The sequence below is a fragment of the Dasypus novemcinctus genome, chromosome 24, assembly GCF_030445035.2.
Source record: "Dasypus novemcinctus isolate mDasNov1 chromosome 24, mDasNov1.1.hap2, whole genome shotgun sequence".
Taxonomy (NCBI): Eukaryota; Metazoa; Chordata; class Mammalia; order Cingulata; family Dasypodidae; genus Dasypus; species Dasypus novemcinctus.
In genome coordinates, this window is record NC_080696.1 from 43956244 (window position 1) to 43966472 (window position 10229).

Genomic DNA, 10229 nt, shown 5'->3' on the forward strand with positions numbered 1-10229 from the left:
TGCATTGCACCAATCACAAGCAGGGCTCATACATTTGTGCATACATTTGTCAATCAACAAACATTTATAGAATACAGAATAAGTGCAGGGTGCTCTGTTATGCACCAGAGAACACAAGGGGAAAAAATCAACTGCTCTCTATAGTTCTGAGCAGCATTACAGTAATTTCTGTATACATTTATTGAATGACTTCACCATATTCAGTACAGGCCTTGGCAAGGTTCTTCTAACAATCTTGATCTTTTGTGAAGATGTATGCATGTAAAATAACAGTTACAAGTAAATGTAATGTCATTAACAAAGTATGTGTAAAATGAATGGGAAAGTTTATCTCTATCAGGGTAAATGAGTAAAGACTTTCAGAAAGAGGAAAAAGCTACTTGGCTGGAATTATTCCATAATACTCTGGCAGGGGATGAATTATTGACTGAGTTTGGAACTTTGCTCCTTTTCAGTCCCTCTGTCATTCAGACAGTCTATAAGGCTGACATACTACTCTAAAGAGGGGGAAGGCAGATTTCACTGCTCAGCTCTGAGTTTTCATCTAGACTTATAAGACCCCAGCAAATAGTCCTAAGAGCTAGGCTTTCAGGGGAGACAGACATGAAGCTTGGAAGGGAAAAGCATGTGGTAAATTATGCACAAGAACAGGCATGAATTTGATGGAAGGGAAGTATCTCTCCACTAAAAGGGTCAAACTATCCCAGCGTTGGTGGACCAAAAAAATGTAAAGACTGAGATTGAAGATGAGCACTCCTCTCTCCACTTCTGGAGGGAGGATAAACCTTTAATGGAGGAGTCAAAGCACACTCCTCAGACATGCCACATGTCCCTCTCCCACTGCCACAAGAACACATAAGCTCTCCACTGCATCCATGTGCTCTCTTAACAAGGAGGTGAGACAGGAGGGGTAGAACACTGGCTACAGGGAGAAAACAGGAACAGCAGAACAATTAACCAAAAAAAGATCAGGTTTTAAACGGATGAGATAGATTCAATTGGCAAGATCAAGCATTTATTACCAGAAGAGGTTCTGGTGGCTTGAAAGCAAAAGAGTTCAATTACAGAAAATAAAGATAGTTGCAGTCACTTAACGATGAGAAATGAGTTATTTACAAACCAAATTAGAATCTTAGAAATATTGGTGAAATGGGGGCTTTTTGATGGTGTTATGGCAAGGGAACCTGGGAATATCTGGACACTTAACCAAACAATACGTGCCTTCCTTTGGACTGGCTGAGAACAGGATTTCCCAGAACCACAGTAGTAGATGGGGAACACAGTTAATGCTGGGTCTTTGCCTCAAACCATGAAATAGAGACCTTCATTAACCTGTGCTGGACCAAATGGAGAAGACTTTTTTAAAGCGCATTAGCTCCAATTGGTTTCAGGCCTAACTATGTCACTATGTTGCAAGAAAAGGTGATCAATACACCTGGGAATTCCCAAGAGCATGGGCATCTAGGCCTAGTGCCCAGTGTTAAGTTAGTCCAGGGTGGATAGAAGCAGTGATCCTGTCTGGCTGCCAAGTGAGAAGCAAAGGGAGAGAAGGCTGTGAAGGTAAGAACATCAAGCCTCCTTCTCAAGTGAAGATAGCAGGCTGGTGCTAAACTCCTCCTGCATGAAAGAGTGAGAAGAAAGCCTTCTAATTTTTCTTTAAAATTTTTAATACACAATCATTCCATGCACTATTGTTTCCAATGGTAGTCACAAAATGAATATGATGCTCTTCCCAGCAATATTTTTAGAGTCTACTTCCCTTGTCATTAGGTCAGGCTGGCATTGTGAGGGCTGTGGCCAATAGAATGTGTTTGAAGTAATGCTGTGCAAGGTCCAGGCCCAAGTTGCAATAGGCCTTCAATTTTCTGGATTTGTCCCCTTAGACCACTGCCCTGAAACCACCATGTGGTCCAACAGTCCAGCCTGCTAGAGGGCAAGAGTCCATATGGAAGCCAATCAGGTCATACCAGGCGACAAGCCAATACCCGCTGTCAGATGTAACAGTGAGGCCATCTTGACCATCCAGCTAAATGCAGTCACTCATGTAAGCCCCAGTTGAAGCAAAAAGTGAAACTTCCCAGACAATCCACAGAATCATGATAAAAAATAAATCGTTGTTTTAAGTCACTAAGTTTTAGGGTGATTTATTATGCAGGGATGGATAAATAAAATAACTAGCAAACCTAGCCTGTTTCCCACTCTGACCCATCTGATCAGAATCATGAATTCTAGAAGATGATAATCAAGGCTGAAAGAGGGGGAAAGGGAGGATAAGGGAAGTAGATGTAGGGGAAATAGATGTGGAGGATAAAGCAAAACACCAGCCACTAACTGGGAGATCAACCAGGGACAGATTCAGGATAAACAAATAGATGCCAATCAATTGCATTTGGCAATGGAGTGATAGCTCAATATTCCTTTTCCCTTCACTTGTCTGAGAGTACAGAACATGGACCACTAGCTGAGGAGTCAACATCTGTGAGTTCTAATTACTCACTGTGACCTTAGCTGTATCACTTAAGCTGCCCATAAATCAGTGCCATCACCAAAAAAAAAAAGTCCTCAAATCTGTAGTGAGGATCCAATGAGCAAAATTACTCTGGAAACTCTGATGCGAACATGAGACATTCCTATTAATTGGAGTCAATGCTATTAATTAGATACAATACTATTAATTAGACCCAATGCCATTATTTAGATCCAATGCAATTTATTGAATCCACAGCCCCTACAAATTATTTAATGGATTAAAAGGAAATACTTTATGGCTGGAAGATGTCAGTACCATCATCTTGCAAATGCATACCTTTATACAAAGGGTGTGTCCAGCTTTGGAACCCAGAGCACAAGGAACAAGGTGTCCCAGAAGGATTTCTAAGGCATAGAAAAGAGGAAAATGCAAAGAAAGATGAATCATCAGAGCCTTCTGGCCTTATTTCCAGATCTACAAAATTGGGAAATGTGGAACACCATTTACAGAGCCCTTGACATGTTCTGGGGTTGGAGAATGAATAGAATTAGTCATCATCCATCACCTGCTATGTGCCAGGTACCTTCTGTGTATGTGTATCTACATTATTTTTCTCCACCACCCTGTAAGATTGTGGAAAAGATTTTCAAAGAGATAAGCAATGTCATGAGGTACAACTAGGGAAGAAAGTGGTATTTAGGAAAGTTTCTACAAATGATGGAGAATACGAGATGATTTCAAAGGATAGGTAAAATTTCAACTGGGAAAAAATGGTCAGGAAAAAACTCGTGTTGTAAAAAAACACAAAAGCAAAGGTAAGGACATGATATAGCAGAGGATATTTGTGGAGGCACAGTTTGGCTGGAAAATAGTATAGTAGAATAGAGAAATAGAACCAGAAGAATGTATATGAGTTGTTACAGGGAACTGACTTGCCTGATTTTGGAAGCTGGTTAAGCAATCTCTGTAAGTCTGTTATCTTTGTATCTGATTCTGGACCTTGAAGTCCACAAGGCAGGCAGGCAGAAGGAAATGATCAAAAGCAGGCTGGAACCCTTACAACTCAATAATAATAAATAATAATATAAATAATAAAGAACAATTAATAATTTGCCCAATTTTTAAATGGGCAAAAGATCTGAATAGATATCTCTCCAAAGAATATGTTTAAATAGCCAATAAAAACATGAAATGATGCTCAACATCATTAGGCATTAGGGGAATGCAAATCAAAACCACAATCAGATATCACTTCACACTTACTAGAATGGCTATTATAAAAGAGAAAGATAATAGCAAGTGTTGACAGGGACGTGGAGAAATTAGAATCCTTATGCATTTCTGATAGAAATGTAAAATGGTGCAACCACTTTGGAAAACAGTTTGACAGCGCCTCAAACTGTGTTATCATATGACCCAGCAATTCCAATCCTAGGCATATACCCAAGAGAAATGAAAACATATGCCCCCTCAAAAACTTGCACACAGATGTTAATGGCAGCATTCTTCATAATAGCGCAAAATGGAGGCAATCCAAATGTCCATCAACTGAGATGAATGGATAAACAAAACATGCTCTATCCATACAATGGAGTATTATTCAGCAATCAAAAGAAATTAAATCTGACACATGCTGTACCATGAATGAACCTTGAAAACATGCTGAGTGAAATAAGTGCAGACACAAAAGTTTGCATACTGTATTGTGTGATGCCATTTATTCGAAATGTTCAAATTAAGCAAACCCATAGAGATAAAAAGAAGATTAGAGTCATCTAGGGCTGGTGGGGGGAGGAGTAAGGATTGATTGTTAATGGGTGGGGACTTCATCTGGGGGTCATGGAATGTTTTAAAATTGTGGTGAGAGCTGAATAACTCTGTGAATATACTAAAATACATTGAATTGTACATTTTAAATGTGTGAAATACATAGTATGAGCATCATATCTCAATAAAACTTTTAAGAAAAGAACAGACTGGGACCCACAAGTGAGCTAGAACCCCATGAGGGTGGACTGAAACCCTTGTCTGTTCTTATTGCTTCTGACTTTGGTAGTAAGGGTATCCTGAAGAAGCTCGGTCCCTTTGTCATAGAAGGGGTCAGAGATTCTAAAGGAAGGTCCAGAGGAAGACAGAGAACTCCAGGCCCAGATCAACAACAGTGTGTATAAGCTTCAAAATGGCAGCTGTACAAGAATCTCCCTTGTGTTTCATCTTAACTGGAAATGTAGTTAAAAGGTAATTCTGGGAATGGAGTTCAACTTAGCCAAGTTGACATATTAAAAAGTCATCACAGATTCTACTGCTGAGGGCTTTGAAGTTCAGGAGAAGACATTCCTCAATGGATAGTGAGGAGGTACTAAAGTGTTTTTTTGTTTGTTTGTTTGTTTGTTTTTATTCATTTTGTAAAAATACTACATTCAAAAAATATGAGGTCCCATTCAACCCCACCACCCCCACCCCACCACTCCCCCCCCAGCAACACTCACTCCCTTCATCATGACATATCCATTGCATTTGGTAAGTACATCTCTGGGCATCTCTGCACCTCATGGTCAATGGTCCACATCATAGCCCATACTCTCCCACGTTCCATCTAGTGGGCCCTGGGAGGATTTACAATGTCTGGTGATTGCCCCTGAAGCACCATCCAGGGCAACTCCAAGTCCCAAAAATGCCTCCACATCTCATCTCTTCCTGCCCTTCCCCATCCCCATCAGCCACCATGGCCACTTTTCCCACTCCAATGCCACCTTTTCTCTGTGGACCTTGGATTGGTTGTGTCCATTGCACCTCTACGTCAAGAGGAGGCTCAGATTCCACATGGATACTGGATGCAATCCTCCTGCTTTCAGTTGTAGGCATTCTAGGCGCCATGGTGTGGTGGTTGTCCTTCTTCAACTCCATCTTAGCTGAGTGGGGTGAGTCCAATAAATCAGAGTGTAGGAGCTGAAGTCTGTTGAGGCTCAGGGCCTGGCTATCATATTGTCAGTCCAGAGATTCAATCCCCTAAATATATCTTAAATCCCAACACCAACTACAATTCCAGTAATGTAGCATGAAAGTCTTGTGAAAAGAGATCCCATTTGAGTCCAGTTTCATCATGCAGAAACACCAGCTCCAAAGAAGGGCAATCTGACATGGCAGTGAACCCCATCTGCCATGACCATAGAACCCGTGGGTCTCTTTAGCCCTCAAAGGAACCAATACCTGGGGTTGTATCTACTTTACCTGTTTCTTAGGTTCTGCTCAGGTGTGCATAAGTGCAATCCTTCGGACAACCTCCAGACTCTTTTTTAGAGACTCGTAGCCATATAAACTCATTTCTCCTTTCCATTTCCCCCTTACATTAGGTCAAACAGCATTTTAAAGTCATGTTATTATATGTAGACAGGGATAGTCTGCTGATCTGCATTGAACCTTTAATTCAAGGTCATTTTCTAGTTGCATCATCAGTTGGTACTTGGTAGTGATCCCTCGGTGCCAGGGAGGCTCATCCCCGGGTGTCATGTCCCACACTGGGAGGAAGGCATTGCATTTACATGCTGAGTTTGGCTTCGAGACTGGCCACATTTGAGTAACATGAAGGTTGTCAGGAGGAAATTCCTAGGCACAGTGCTGCTCTAGGCCTTGTTCTTATTTCAGGCATATAGGCTCACAAGCATAGTCATTAGTATCATGGTCTCACTGTTGGACCCTCATTCCTTCCTGGTCCTTACTGTTGCACCTGGGGGACTGCTGCTGCTCCCCTAGGGACCACAACAGAGCACCCCCGGCCAGGAACCCAGTACCCCCCCCCCTAAAGTGTTTAAAGTAGGGCAGTAAGCCATTCTAAACTGAGCACTGGGGAAATAATCTGAAAATAGCTTGTAGAGGCAGAAAGACCAGCAAAGAGGTTGTTGCAATATGCAAGTGAGAGTTAGTAAGAGCTGGGAGGAAAATTGGGAGAGAGGGGGAAAGAAGTGGATCAGTCCTATGATTCAGTATAACAGAGAGGTCAGGAATTAGGGAAAGAAAGAAATGAGAGATAACTGAGTTTTTAGAGCTCCAAGACAAGACTAAGAGTATAGAGTTACTATTAATAGATACTACAATCCAGAGAAGGAGCAAGTTTGGGCAAGGGGGATGATGAACCTGCAGATGCTGCTGGAGCTTGCAGGTGATGGTGTCACCCATCTGGAAGTCAAAAGCTTAGGAGAGAAGACAGAGGTTAGAGATACAGTCTCTGAATCAGCCTCCACAGTGGTTGTGGGCAAACAGTTGACAGTGGTTCAGATCGCCAGGAGGGAAAAGTTCTAGGAAGAGTCAAAGAGAGTCACTGAAAACCTGAGAGGAACACTGAGAGAAATAGCTAGATAACTGAGAACATTAGATGCCCCAGCAGTCAGAGGTGATGTTTGAATAGGTGAATAATTAGTCCCAAAAATTAAGGCAGGCAGGTCTAGGTATAAACTGTGATCAGAGCATGAACTAGGCTGGAGCCCAAAAATTGCTCTAAAGGAAGAGGTGGGTTTTAAAAATCATGACTCCTATTAAAGAGTTGAGATCCCAGATCCATAAATATAAAGCAGGGAGAAAAGGTGAGTTAGCTAGTATGTGTATTGCTCCAAGAACAAAAGAAAATACATTCTAATAGGAGATTTTGTTGGTGTTACCCATTAACCATGCTGTTCCTATGTGAAATTTTTGAAGGCCACTTTGACGAGAAATTCAAATATACCTCTGACAGCAATGATGGAAGCAACTTTGGAGAGGCTTGACAGAAAAAAAAGAAAAAACAATTAGCAAGAGCTATAGTTGCTTAAGAGTCTTAAAGAGTTGCAGGGTGGTTTTGTAAGGTCAAGGAAGGTTGGGCACATTGGGCAGGAGACAGAACAGTGAGACTCAGCACAAAGTTAGGATGTAGTCTCCTTCTGGAGAAACATTGTGGCTGTCTGGGGAACTTGAGGATACTGCAAAGCTGAAGAGCCCTGGGCAGATGCCAAGGTCCATGTGATTCCTGCACGTACTTGCCATCCTCCCTGAACCTACAGCTCACCCACTAGCCAGAAAAGCTAAACATTTTGCTTTCCTCAAGGGGAAGCCATTTTACTGAAGAAACCATTCCTCCCTGAAATTCCTGGTCCTGATTCCCTCCATTTATCTAGAATTATATCTTAATTGTTTTTTAATCATTTTCATTTTTCAAAGTTAATTATCCTCTGAAGGTTCCATCATGGCCAAACCATCCTGTCTGCTTCTGCCCGTGAGTGTGTGTGTGTGTGTTTTGAGGGTGCACACATGTGCACACAGATGTGATCATCCGTGATTGTACTTCTTGGTGAAAGAAAACATTGTCAATCTTGATACTACCTGTGTGAATATAACTAAGAACAACTTTATGATCAGTACGGAAAAAGAAAAAGAAAAGAAACTTGAGAAATGTCTTCACACTTCTCTATGACAGAAGTTCCCACATTTTCTCAGTTAAGGACACCCTCAGTGTCTCACTAATATTTCCATGTCAATCCTGGGCTAAAATAAAATCCTAGCAACTTAGTATCCATTTAAAAAATAATTCACATAAATTCCAAGGAAGTCCCCAATCACCTACATTACCAGGAATCTTGACCCATCCCCTCTTTGTTCTTCCAGTCTTTCCTACCAGAAGCATCCTCCCTAGTTCTCCTCCCCTGCAGAGATCCTATCTTCATGACATAGCTCAGGTATCACCCACTTGCCAAGCCTTCCTCTGCTCTGCCTGGAGACATACTCACGCCTTCCTCCATGCTTCCTAAGGACACTGCCCAAACCCTTTAAACACCTTGCCACAGACATTCACTAGTGATAGACTATGTACCTTAAAATGAGGGGACATGTTTAATTCATGGCTTTCTGCTCAGTTCCTAATGGGGTCTGCCACCTTGTAGGTGCTTAGCACATGTTTATTCATTGAATGAATGATTGATGTCAACAAACGCACCAAACAACTTTGAAGTGACAACATGTGAGAATTGTTTGTGCTAGCCTGCTTTGCACCACCATATACATGGCTGCAAGTCTACATAAAAACATGCATTGATAATCTACTTATGCTTGTTGACATAAACACCTGCCTACATCCTGGTTGTCTAAATATCAGTTCTGAGTTCCTCTTCTTGGGCAGAACACAGAGAGATTAAGTAACTTGCTCATGGTCAGTAGTGGCAGAGCTAGGATTTGAACCCAGGCAAATTAGCTCTAAAGTGCATGCTCATAATCGATGTGCTAGCCTGCCTCTCATTCCTCCCATCTAAAGGTCTTTCTCGGGAGTATGCATACAACCAGGAAGTCATTCCCAAAATAAGATATGTGAACTGCTTGAGCCTTACTCCCCATCCTCGTCCCTGCTGCCCAATAATTCCCCAAATATCCATCATCATAAAATCCATGAATTTAACAAATTCATTAGAAGGGCATGCAGCCCCCTAATCTCTACCAGGCATGGCTCTTATAGAAGAGGACAACACACAAGGTATTAGAGGAGCACAGAATAGGATGGAGCAGTTCATGTGATCAAGAAATCACAAAAGGCCCAGAAAGGACAGGCACAGACTCCAGGAAAGCAGGGTCCCCAATCAAACAAGTCAGATTAAACTCATACTGAAAGAAAGCGTCAAATTCTGAATGATGGGGGTGCACTGAAGGCATCACCACTGTGCCTTGAGACAAGGACACAAGGGTGCCCACCCAGTTCTGCCAAGACCTTGGATGAGCTGCTCGTCAACATGTGTCTCAGTTTCCTCCTCCATGGAAACAGCATGCTGGACTAGATGAATGATATTTAGCTCCCAAACCTCAGCCCATCCTATGTTAGATTTCAAATATGTGACAAAATACTCATAATCATTCTCCAAAATAAGGAGAAAGCATAGAATTCAAAATAGATGCAATTATTTTACTTTTGGCAATACAGCCAGAGACCTAAGTTAAAGGCCACAGCACACACAGGGACATAGCATCCCTCATCCCTGACCTATCACCCTTCTAGAATAGCAGAACAGGAGTACTCAACCCACACCGTGCCTTTCACACTCTGAAACATACCCCTTTGTAGAGCAATGTCTAACATTACTGAGCACCTACCCTGTACCTAGACTTGTGTTAGAATCTTCACATCTATGCTGCCTAATTTCCTCTTAATACTGTAAAGATAGGATTATCATCCAACTTTCACGGGTGAGAAAATAGGGTCAGAGGAGCTGTCACTTACCTAAGGTCACACAGCAAATCCCAAATGAGAATCCAGATCCACATTATTCCACACGGTGACCTTGACAGAAGGCAGTAGGGTTGGGAGTATAAGAAATGAGTCAGTAATAAAGGACGTGTCTGCAGCCAATTAAGCCAACAGTCCTCCTTTCCCCAGGTGGGGCTGGTGTGCAATGGCTGCCTGCAACAGCCTCCGTGGTAGCAGATGCAACCTGTCGCTGGCACAGTTTGCCTTGAACCTTGGAGACAGTCCTTTCCTGTTGACGTTCATGTCTGACCTCATGCTGCACCCAGTCTAGGCTCCGACAGGTACATGAGCTGCCTTTTGAAAGCCCCAGGGCACAGTAGCCAGGGTCCACATCAGTCAAATCACTATGTCCATTTGCACCAACCTTCAAATCAAGGAGCATGTGATTGCTGCCCTACTCAGGGCTCGGCTCAAGTTCCCTGACCTCCAGAGACCCATAGCTCTAAGAAGTGAGACTTTACCAAGTTTAACACTGACAAATGGGAAGACGTGGTGGCTGAG

The 10229-nt window shown here is 42.3% G+C and overlaps 1 non-coding gene across 1 annotated transcript; it reads left to right on the forward strand.

Annotated features, from left to right (window-relative positions):
- The first annotated feature begins 9820 nt into the window (after window positions 1-9820).
- LOC111761574 (small nucleolar RNA SNORA70) lies at window positions 9821-9952 on the forward strand. The gene has a single exon (XR_002794904.2). It is a non-coding gene; the product is annotated as a small nucleolar RNA SNORA70 (small nucleolar RNA).
- Window positions 9953-10229: the final 277 nt, after the last annotated feature.